Source organism: Polypterus senegalus, chromosome 14 (genome assembly GCF_016835505.1).
Source record: "Polypterus senegalus isolate Bchr_013 chromosome 14, ASM1683550v1, whole genome shotgun sequence".
NCBI classification, from domain to species: domain Eukaryota; kingdom Metazoa; phylum Chordata; class Cladistia; order Polypteriformes; family Polypteridae; genus Polypterus; species Polypterus senegalus.
Window position 1 is genome coordinate 127127075 of NC_053167.1, and position 12162 is coordinate 127139236.

General features: G+C 41.5%; 1 protein-coding gene across 1 annotated transcript in view; it reads left to right on the top strand.

Moving 5' to 3' along the window:
- Nucleotides 1–12162, top strand: part of slc35d1a (solute carrier family 35 member D1a) — a 71341-nt gene that overhangs the window by 23863 nt on the left and 35316 nt on the right. The window lies entirely within an intron of this gene.

Below are 12162 nucleotides of genomic sequence, written 5' to 3' on the forward strand. Positions count from 1 at the left end.
ATGTACACGTTTATTAAACGCAACACCACAATGCCTTATTCTCCAACAGTCTTAGTCTCTTTTCTTTCTTCTTCTCTCAATGACTTCCATACCCCTCCTCACAAGCTTCGTCGTCTTCCTCCCAACTCTGGCTCAGTTTTTAAAGGAGGCGGGCCCTTTTATAATGACCCGGATAGGCTCCAGGTGTTCCGCCCAACGTCACTTCCTGGTGTGGCGGGAGCACTCCGGGTGACCTTGGAATTGCTGCCATCCAAGGTTCCAACCATGTCCGGGTGCCCCCTGGCGGTCTCCAGGGAAAATATTGTCCCATTTCTGGTCCCCTGCTTCTTCCGGCATCCCGGTGGGTACATATCCCTGGGAATCTATGACAGTATATAATGACATGAAGGTTTGGAAATAGAAATATTGAAAATATTCAGAGCTGTGAGGATTATGACATAGCAGGTGGTTATTTATATAAAGCGTATCTTAAACCACTACAGTACACACAATTGTAAGTCTACAGTTATAAAATACCAGTAACGGAGCACTGCACAATAACGTGCAGTGAATACACTTGACATGAGCATTCCTAGTTTTGCTCATCTTTCTCTGTACATTTAGCATTTGTTTGCTCAGATGTTGATGCGCTTACTGCTTCCTGAGCAGCTCTTCTTTTCTCCACCCTAGCGGCCCGCTGCTTCTCTTCTTTCCTCGGCATCTTTTTGCGTTAAAACTGATTAAGTCAGTGTTTGTGTTGCAATTACTTAGTACGTTTTACTTAAGTGACAGCTTAAGTGAAAAATTAAGTCTTAAGTCTGCCTGATGATTTAAGATATGAAGAGGTAGGGGAAGTGACGGCGAAGGTGGTAGGGATGAGAATGGTGCCCGTACACATGTGCCACACAGCCGCCCTGCTGGCCGCTGCTGAGAGTTGATTCTACAATAAAATAAAATAAAAATAAAAAGAGGAATAACCTTGGAGGTCAATCATCACCCCGAAAGCGGACAGTAGACGTGACATAGTATATGTGTACCAAATTTCAGGTCAATAGTTCAAACAGTTTACAAGCTACAGGTGATTTAGACAAACAAACAGCCACGGTAGCGTTTCATATATAAAGACCATGTGATCCTGTAGAAGGCTGTTTTTCTATACTAATAAAAGGCAAAGCACTCACTGACTGACTCACTCACTCACTTATCACTAATTTTCCAACTTCCCGTGTAGTTAGAAGGCTGAAATTTGGCAGGCTCATTCTTTACAGCTTACTTACAAAAGATAAGCAGGTTTCTTTTCGAAATTCTACGAGTAACGGTCGACAACGTCCGCCATGTTGAACTTTATTTATGGCCCCATCTTCAGGAAATTTGGTAGGCGGCTTCCCTGCACTAACCGAAACCGATGTACGTACTTATTTCAATGGTATGACGCCACTGTTGGGCGCCATATTAAACTTTCCAATGTCAGACTCACTGATCTAATTCTCCAACTTCCCGTGTAGGTAGAAGGCTGAAATTTGGCAGGCTCATTCCTTACAGCTTACTTACAAAAGTTAAGCAGGTTTCATTTCGAAATTCTGCGCGTAACGGTCATAACGGTCGACAACATTCGCCATGTTAAACTTTCTTATTTATGGCCCCATCTTCACGAAATTCGGTAGACGGCTTCCCTGCGCTAACAGAAACTGATGTACGTACTTATTTCGGTGGTACGACGCCACTGTCAGCCACCATATTGGACTTTCCAAGGTCACTAATTCTCCAACTTCCCGTGTAGGTAGAAGGCTGAAATTTAGCAGGCTCATTCTTTACAGCTTACTTGCAAAAGTTAAGCAGGTTAAATTCTATGCGTAACGGTTGACAATGTCTGCCATGTTGAACTTTCTTATTTATGGCCCCATCTTCACGAAATTTGGTAGGCGGCTTCCCTGAGCTAAACGTAACCAATGTACATACTTATTTCCGTGGTATGACATCACTGTCAGCCACCATATTGAACTTTCCAAAGGTCTTTGTTACTTATGGGCCCATCTTCAAGAAATTTGGTATGCGGGTTCCCAACGCTAACTGAATCCTACTTACGTACATATATACGTCCATAGCCTGCAGCTCGGTCGGTGTGTGAGGTGGTGTTGGGTCCCCCATCCCAACGCCTCCCACGTTGTTGGCTGTCTGCCTATATAAGGCCGTCCGTCACTCCGGTCTCTTCATTCCCTTCCTTGCTTCGCCACGGGATTCATATCTCCCTTCTGATAACTGCAGCCTTTTTATTTAATTCACGGCTTCTCTGCTGTTTTATTGTTCGTTTATTACGATTATAGTTATTGTGTAGGTATTTTATACTTGCTTTACATTGTTCAGGTACCCATTTCCTTTATCGTTCCAACCATACCCCCATTAACATGTCTATCGAGGTGATCACCATCGATCAAAGAACTGTCACTTACCGAGTGGTTTCCATGCCCAGAGATGGCATCTGCCTTTTCCTTTCTCTGTGTTACATATTGCATGGCCATATCAGGCTCACTCTTGATATCCGGAGGATCATTGTGTCTTATGTATTGAATGACTGATGCAAGATTACTTTTCACATGGCCAACTGTACGTTGCATGCTCAAGAGTAAGCTCAGCGCACAACTTGGTCATATTACAACTGGAGAGCCGAAATGACAACGTGTGGCATACAAAGAGATCCTAAACAAATAATTATTGGTATATTTTCCATCAGTTAAAAAAGGTTTACTTTTATACTTAATAAAAATTTTAAGACAGTACTTCGCCGCTGCGAAGCGTGGGTATTTTGCTAGTTAAAGTATAAAATAGGGAATGTAAGCTGTGATTCCAAACACAGGAACAGATGGGATTTCCAGTCAAAACACCCAAACCCAACTACTGGCCATTTTCGCTCTGGCAATAAAAAGGAGAAAATAATTTGTACCGTTCATTTAGAGTCAAATAGATTAGAGTACAGCCATAGAAATGTGGGATTTGCAAGAAATGCTAGTAACTGATCATCATATGAATAGTTAAATGAAGTTACCAGTGTCTTTAGATCAGTGTCATCGATGCTTTATAGAGGGTGAAGCACTCCCCCCATCTTCCCATCAGTGTTTAGAAAATACAGACATACTGAGCTGCAAGGTCAGCAGCCTGGTTATTTTTTGCCCAGTGCTATTTTGATTATAGGCCTGGTGAGAAACAGTGGAGAGAAAACGTTTATGAACCCTTTGGCTTTTCCAGTTTCATGCTTGTATCTTTAAGGTCAAAGATGAAAGAAGTTCTCAAAATATTGTTATACAGTTCATTTAAACTTTCTTTAGGAATATTTAACTGTGTTGCTGCATTGCGAGTCCTGGTATGCTTACTATGAGACACGGTGATCATTTAAATCGGCTCATGAGGGCTGTATTTGACTTGCACGTCAGATCTTTTTACAATGGGAATCAAAATAGAAACATTCAATGGTGAACACAGCTTGGCTAAGGTTCATTTTGAGTGAATAAGAAAAAATTTGTTGAAAACTGTAATAGTCTCCTGAACTACAATACTGAAATATATAAATATAATGAGTACATTGGGTGGAAGCATTGAATTGCTTGACAGCAGTGGGTAGAAATGACCTCCACTGGCGGTTTTTAGCACACTGTGGTGAAATGAGCCTGTGGCTAAAAGTGCTCAAAGTGAGCGCCTCCTGGAGGGAATGGAGGAGATGTTTCATGATGGCTTACAATTTTGCCACCATTCTCTTTTGCACAACAGCTTCCAGTGTGTCCAGGGTTTATCCTGTGATGGAGCAGACTTTCCTGATAAGTTTGTTCAGGCATTGTGCTTCTTTTTGTGCTTGGGATGCTTCCCTAGGAGAACACAGCATAGAACACCACACTGGCTGAACATTTCTAGCAGCTTACTGCACACATCACAAGACCTTAATCTTCTTAGGAAGTCCAGTCTGATTGGTCTCCTCTTGTCCAACACCACTGCGTCATCAGACCAGTCCAGTTTGTTGTTTGTGTGAATTCCCAGGTACCTGTAGCTTTGCACCACTTCCACATCCATTCTGTCAGAAAAACTGTTCTCGCCTGCCAACAGGACATTTAACAGGCTGTGCAAGTGACTGGCACGTGAGCACGTTAATGTACTCCTGCTCATAAAAAGTGTATGAAATAATTTTCAGATTTCTGACGTTTTAACTTGAGAACAAAATCACATCAAATCTTTTCTGGGTGATGTTTCTTTGCACTGTTTATTAACAGTTGTTGGTCGATCTGTCAATTATGAAATGTGGTCAAAGTGTGTACTATTAAAAGTAGAAACACATGCTACTGTGTTTCCCCGAAAGTAAGACCTAGCAGTAATTTCTGATGTACTGCTAGTATAAGCCGTCCCCCGAAAATAAAACCTACTGCTAATCCGCCATTTTTGCATCTGTCCTGAGAGCTGCTGTATTTAGCCTAAAAGCTGCCCTGGTTACACTTGACATTGCAATAAACAAGCCATTCAAGGACCATTTGTGAATAGAAGTCAATGATTACACTGAAAACAGAATGGATAGAAATCAGCGGGGGAACTTTGTGAAGCCTAAGCTGCAAGAGGTGGTGACTTGGGTGAAGAATCCATGGGAAAAAAATCACTGAAAGCTGTGTTGCCAATGCACGTGTGTGTTCACGTAAGGCAGCGGTTCTTAACCTGTGGGTCGCGACACCGTCGGGGGTCAAATGACGATTTGCCAGGAGTCGTCTAAGACCATTGTAAATATGTTTTTTGTCTATTCTAATGTGTAAAACTTGTTATTGCACAAATGTTTTCCATTGGTAGTTTAGATGTTGCAGACAATTGAATCAGAATAATTTCAAACATTTTAATTGTCGTAACTTTATTATTTTTAACTGTTTACTGTAGATCGAACGACGTGACGGGGATTTCCGCACTTCATGACCTAATTGAAATCACACCCGTTTCTAGTTAGTAAAGCATAAGCAAACGTTTTATAGTCCGTGTTATTGAAGCTATTGTGTTATAATATTTTCATTAGCGAACCAACCTATGACAATGGATCGTGTAGAGAAGAACGTTAAGAAAAGAAAATATAGTGACGATTTTTTACAATATGGTTTTACTTCAATAGTTACAGCAGGAATTGAGAAACCGCAATGCGTTATCTATACTAATAAAAGGCAAAGGACTGACTGACTGACTCACTCACTGACTCATCACTAATTCTCTAACTTCCCGTGTAGGTAGAAGGCTGAAATTTGGCAGGCTCATTCCTTACAGCTTACTTACAAAAGTTGGGCAGGTTTCATTTTGAAATTCTACGCCTAATGGTCATAACTGGAAGGTATATTTCTCCATATACTGTAATGGAGTTGAGCTCGAAAGCCGTGGGGGGGCGGAGTTTCGTGTGATATCATCACGCCTCCCACATAATTATGTGAACTGACTGTCAACGCAGTACGTAGAAAACCAGGAAGCGCTCCAAAAAGCGCTGAAGAAAACATGCATTATACAATTGAGAAGGCAGCAAAACAATAATAAGCGAGCGAGTTACATATAAAACCATATTCATGAGTGCTGCTACTTCGGAAACAAAGCACGGTGTAAACCTAAAGTTTAAATTAAGTTCATAGACAGGCTGCGCTGGCGTTGTCATGCCCACGGGTAATGCGGGATACAAGTTTAATGAGAGGACGCAGGATATAAACGAGAGTTTTGATCACTTTGTAACTAAGTTAAAATTGCAGGTAAAGGGCTGTGCTTATGCAAATTCTGTGAGACTGTGTTTGTGGGGGATTGACAGTTAAGGCGGGTGGGGGAGTCACGTCATCATCTCCCCTCCCATTCACCTCATTTCGCTCTGAGCTGAGCTCCGCAGCTGACGCAGTCTTACAGAAGTGACTTTGTGACGCTGCCACCAAATACTCACAGAAAAATTCACAAGTTAATAAACACGCTGTCTGCAGAGTTTCTTCACACTGAATCCTCCAGGCACTACTTACAAAAGGTTACATTGACAATCATGTTACTTTATTTTTAAAATGTTTCCTTTTCTTAGCACAAGCACAGCTGAGAAGCTTCGATGCATGTGCTACATAACGTGTTAAAAAATCACACATTTAATCACACTTTGCATTACAAGCAAAGGGGAACTTCTGGCAATGCATGATTTCATGATTTCACCCTCCATGGATATGCCTCCCCAGACCATCACTGACCCATCACCAAACCTGTCATGTTGAACGACGTTGCAGGCAGCATATCGTTCTCCTTGTCTTCTCCAGACTCTTTCACGTCTATCACAGCTGCTCAGGGTGAACCTGCTCGCCTGTAAAAGTACAGGGCGCCAGTGGCGGACTTGCCAATTCTGGTGTTCTTGAGCAAATGCAAGTTGAGCTCCACGGTGCTGGGCAGTGAGCACAGGGCCCACTACAGGACGTCGGGCCCCAGGCCATCTTCATGAAGTCTGTTCCTGATTGTTTGGGTAGAGACATTCACACCAGTGGCCCTCTGGAGGTCATTCTGTAGGGCACGAGCAGTGCTCAGCCTGTTCCGCCTTGCACAAAGGAGCAGGTATCGGTCCTGCTGATGGGTTGAGGACCTTCTACGGCCCTGTCCAGCTCTCCGAGAATAACAGCCAGTCTCCTGAAATCTCCTCCATGTTCTGGAGATTGTGCTGGGAGACACATTAAACCTTCTTGCTGCAGCACGTGTGGATGTGCCATCCTGGAGAAGTTGGACAACCTGTGCAACTTCTGTAGGGTTAAGGAATCGCCTCATACTGCTGCCAGTAGAGATGATTACTCAAGCCAAAACTAGCACGAGTGGAAAACCAGCCAAAAAAGATCAAGAGGGAGAAACTTGAAATGACCTCCACATGTAAAACCAGTCCTGTTTTGAGGGTTTTCTAATTGTTGCCACTTTAGTGCACCTGTCGTTAAGTCCATGAACATCAATACAGCTGAAAGTGATTAACAATGAACTCAGCTGCTTAACCAACCAGAAAATTATCAGACAGGTTTAATTGATTTCATGCCAGGCCCAATAAAAAAAGTGTTCCTTTAATTTTTGTGAGCAGTGTATGTACACATGTATGTATGTATGTATGTATGTATATGTATATATGTATATAATATATATATGCCAGCAACACTCATGACAATGACAAAACAATTACGTTGTCAATCATGTTACGTTATTATTAAAATGTTTCCTTTTCTTTTTACTTCTCCGCTGCCAAGCGTGGGTATTTTGCTATATATAGATATACTGTAGATATAGATAGATGTATAGATATATATAGATATGACAACAACACTCATATCAATGACAGAACAATTACATTAACACTCATGTTACGTTATTTTAAAATTTTTTCCTTTTCTTTTTCATAACTTCTTTTACACACTACTTCTCCGCTGCGAAGCGCGGGTATTCTGCTAGTTTGTAGTAAAGTTCTAGCAGCCGAATCTATGAAGCCGAACAAACTGAAGCGCTATTTTGATAGCAAGCATCCGAGCTTTGCTGGCAAGGATACCCAGTATTTTAGAAGCAAAGCTGATGGAGTCAAGAAAGCCAGACCTGACACTGACGGCAAGTACCACTACAGTTCAATACACAATGATGAAAAACAAATAAACGTAAGTCATAAAGACAAAATTTAGTGTATTTGTAATTAGAAATAAATATTTCACAATATATAATTACATATTGTTTTTGTTATTAATCACTACGCTTTATATGTTCAATTTGTAACAATGAAAATACATCCTGCATATCAGATATTTTACATTACAGTAGCAAAATTACAGTTATGAAGTAGCAACAAAATCATTTTACTGTTGGATTCGCCACAGCATGGGAAATTGTATTAAAGGGTTGCAGCACTAGAAAGGTTGAGTACCTCTGACGTAAGGAGAGCAGTATTGCTGCACATGAGAAATTGAGGCCATTAATTCTAAAAGAATTAGAGTCAAAAGAAATCCAGGAGGAAATTGTAAGTTCAGATATGGTGAGTTAAGATGATATTCTAGAGAAGAAGATGACATGATTGTATTTGAATAAGTGTAGAAGCAGTTAACATACAGTAGTTTGTATAACATGAATACATGTTGGTTGTTAAACCAGAGTCAACATAGGAGGGGGTGCCCAAGGGAGTCTGCGATACCGGTAGCACTGCGCTGGCCGGGGCTTTAGGGGTGCACGTTTTTCCTGCTGCGGTGGGTGAGTGTGGAACAGCTTTCAAACTCGTTTTTTGCTTCTTCTCGTTCTTTGTGCTCGACGTGCGGCTGTGGGCTTTTGTTTCCTGCTGGGGAGGGGTGCTGCATTTCCCTTTTTATTTATTTTTTTTTTTTTTAGGCGAGAAAATCTTTTCTTGTTTGGGAAGGGGTGAGGTGCGGCATTTTTCGGGGGTTTTTGGCCACGCGCTGGCCGCAGGGATCGAGAACGGCATGAGACGGGGTTGAAACTTGGGACGCTACCTTGGAGTAAGTTGTTCTGTGCTTGCCTGCCGTGGCGGGGGAGGTGTGTGCTCGGGGGGGCTCCATCCAGCGCGGCGCTATTGCGGATTCTTTTGGGTACCCCCTTGTACAGTAGTTTGTAGAACATGAATACCGTACATGTTGATTTGATTGTGGAACAGGCGTTAACGTACCACTAGTTTGTACCGTATAATTGTTGAACAGGAATAAATGTACTTTACTTTTTTGAACTTCGATAAAAATAAGACTTACCCGAAAATAAGCCCTAGTGCATTTTTTGGACCTAAAATTAATATGACACGGGAAACGCGGTATCTCCTTTATCAAATAATCCCTGTAGCTGCTGATCAAACCTATTCCAGTGTGTTGATGTTTTGTTTTTTCTTCCATTTTTGACCTTACATACTGTATATAACCACATTCTGAAGTCCTCAAAAGAGTATGATTAATTAAATACCGAACCACAAAGTCATACATTGTTTCATCTTTCTTTTGAAGATCCAATCAAATTATAAGCGGCCATTCTTTGCAAGAATCACAAATAGGACAGCTTTACAACTTTTTTTGAATGTAATTAGTGGAATGTAAAAATGGGTATCATATGAGGCAATTATTTTGTAACCAATTCATTTACTTTGTGGTCAACATTACATTGTGGTACAGCCCTTATATTCCTTAGTTCATTGGCCACATCTCTTACAGCATTCATTATTGCATTCTGTGACTCCAGAACAGTGTCCGTCAGCACACAGCCAGATGGTCGCCTAGAGGTGTGTGAGCTGCCAGCGCCTGAAGATGTGCTGGGCACAGCACCACAATCACCATCTAAAGTTGCATCCTTGGCACTTTAGCTTGAACACTGGGATACACTCCACTCTTTACAAAAGATGCCCAGGTGTCTTTTATGACTGCAGAAAATAAGGTCCTCGGTTTTATGGCTCATCCGAAGCGTTTAGTTGACAATGTTGTTTCATTATGAATGGAAGGCCAAAACACATGATAGTTAGTTGCAGTATCAGCAAAAAGTCGGCGAGCGCAGTGTGCTAAAAGTTGGAATGTGACGTCCGAGTCTCTGTTTACTATCTACATGTGACAGAAAGCTGCTTTGCAGATCCTGTGAGATCGATGTTTGATGAATGGTTCGATGTGGTGAAGCAAAATGCCGACATACAAATGCATTTGTGGTGCTTTTATATTCCCAATCGTAATGACACAATACATTTTAAAAGTCTCACATACCGTCTTATGTGCCGTCTTTCTTTCTAGGGTTTCCTCCAGTCCTGACAGTAGCGGCAAACAGCAATAAATCACCACACAAAACATATCAAATGTATGATATTCCAACTGTCTGCTCATTTATAATCTTTTTAGATTTATACTGGATATTACATAATGTAATGCATTTCATCATGAAAGTATGTTACATTTTACGGATAAGTCATTAATTTTGTTTAAATAATGAACAGTGTTGATAATTACACACATGGGGGTGACACGGTGGCCGAGTGGTAGCACTGCTGTCTCGCAGGGAGTCACGTCGCCTGTATTCTCTGCTCGTTTTCCTGCTGGGTTTCCACAGTGGGCTCCGGTTTCCTTCCAAAGATATGCAGATTTGGTGACACTAAAATGACGCCAGTGTGTGTACGTGAGTGCTTGTATTCACCTTGCGATGAGCTGATGCCTCGTCCAGGGATTGTTTCTGCCTCGTGCCCAATGCTAGCAAGAATGGACACATCCCTGGACTGATGGATTTAATCATTAAACATCCTTTTCAGAGATATTGCGGTAAGGTGTCCTCTAAATTTAATGGGTGTTCCAGGCAATTCACAACACAGCAAAGCCGAACCTGTTCTCACACTGGTGATATCTCGCACTGCCACCTGGTGGATTCCTCCAGATTTACATAAAATACACGCTCAAGTATAAGCAGTAAAATGCTTGTGTAGCAGGAGCGTCCGCTGCATTATGAGTCGCATGAAGTATAAACCCCGGCCTAAGAGGTGAGCAAGGACGACCAGCAGAAGAAGTCTTTTCTATGACACACTTCACCTGACATGCAGTATAATAATCTGCTCTGTTTATGACACAGACAGCTTTTCATCTGCTCCTTTTTCCACTGATATTATCTTTGGTGGTTTAACAATGGCTTGTTGTGCCAGTTTATTGATTTGGGTACAGCTTACTTGTTCTTTTTTTTGCTTATCATGATGGATCTGTTCCTTGTCTACTTGCTAACTTGTGTAGATTTTCTCACATTTTCCTGTAACGTGCAACACAACACACCCATTTTCCACTGTTTTGTTTTGTTTGAAAATGCACTTCTTTTTCTTCTTCTTTCAGCTGCTCCCGTTAGGGGTCGCCACAGCAGATCATCTTCTTCCATATCTTTCTGTCCTCGTCATCTTGTTCTGTCACACCCATCACCTGCATGTCTTCTCTCACCACATCCATAAACCTTCTCTTAGGTCTTCCTCTTTTCCTTTTCCCAGGCAGCTCTATCCTTAGCATCCTTCTCCCAATATACCCAGCATCTCTCCTCTGCACATGTCCAAACCAATGCAATCTCACATCTGTGACTTTGTCAGGCCAATTGTCCAACCTGAGCTGACCCTCTAATGTCCTCATTTCTAATCCTGTCCATCCTCGTCACACCCAATGCAAATCTTAGCATCTTTAACTCTGCCACCTCCAGCTCTGTCTCCTGTGCCACCGTCTCCAACCCACATAACACAGCTGGTCTCATTACCGTCCTGTAGACCTTCCCTTTCACTCTTGCTGATACTCGTCTGTCACAAATCACTCCTGACACTCTTCTCCACCCACTCCACCCTGCCTGCACTCACTGTCACCTCTCTTCTACAATCCCCATTACTCTGTACTGCTGAAAATGCACAATATTTCATTTTCTGTTTACAAAAATTAAATATTATTTGTAACTGATTTTGTGGAAGTTTGGTGAGAGGACCCTTTGGGTCTGGCAGTCTGGACCATTGGAGCGCCTGCTATGCCAGTGTGTTTAGACCAGCTATAGGATTTTTTTTTATGATTTTAAAAGAATGAGGAGAGAATAGACTGTGCACTTCACTTGTTTAAGGGCTTAAATGCTACTTTATTTTGCGTGTGTTTTTACTAATTTAATTATTCTCATTCTGCCAATAATCAGTGTTGCACATCATTTATGACATGCCCAGTTTTTTTCGTAGCTGTGAAGATAAAGGGAAGTACTTTAAAGTTGTTCATTATTTGTTCATCAGGAAAATGTTTCAGTTTTCTTTTTCATTTTAGTTTTTCCACTAGTTAAATATACAGTATGTCATAGCAAAAGGAAGCAATTGACATAAGTTAACTGTATGTGTTCATTAAAATGTGTTTGGCAGTGTAAGCAATTCACATATTTCATTTGCATGTTGTTTTAGTTATTGTCATTTTTAATAATAATAATTCTTTACATTTATGTAGTACTTTTTGTAGTGAGTGGGGATTTACTTCAAACACCATTAATGTGTTGTATCCACCTGGATGATGCGACAGCAAACATTTTGAGCTGGTAGGTGGAGAAGTGATGAGAGGTGATTAAGGGGGCCATGGAGGGCAATTTATCCTGGACCTTGGGATACACCCTGCTGTTTACGAAGGATGACCACAGAGAGTCAGGACCTCGATCCTTCTGTCTCATCTGAAGGACGGTGCCATTTTCACAGCTCAC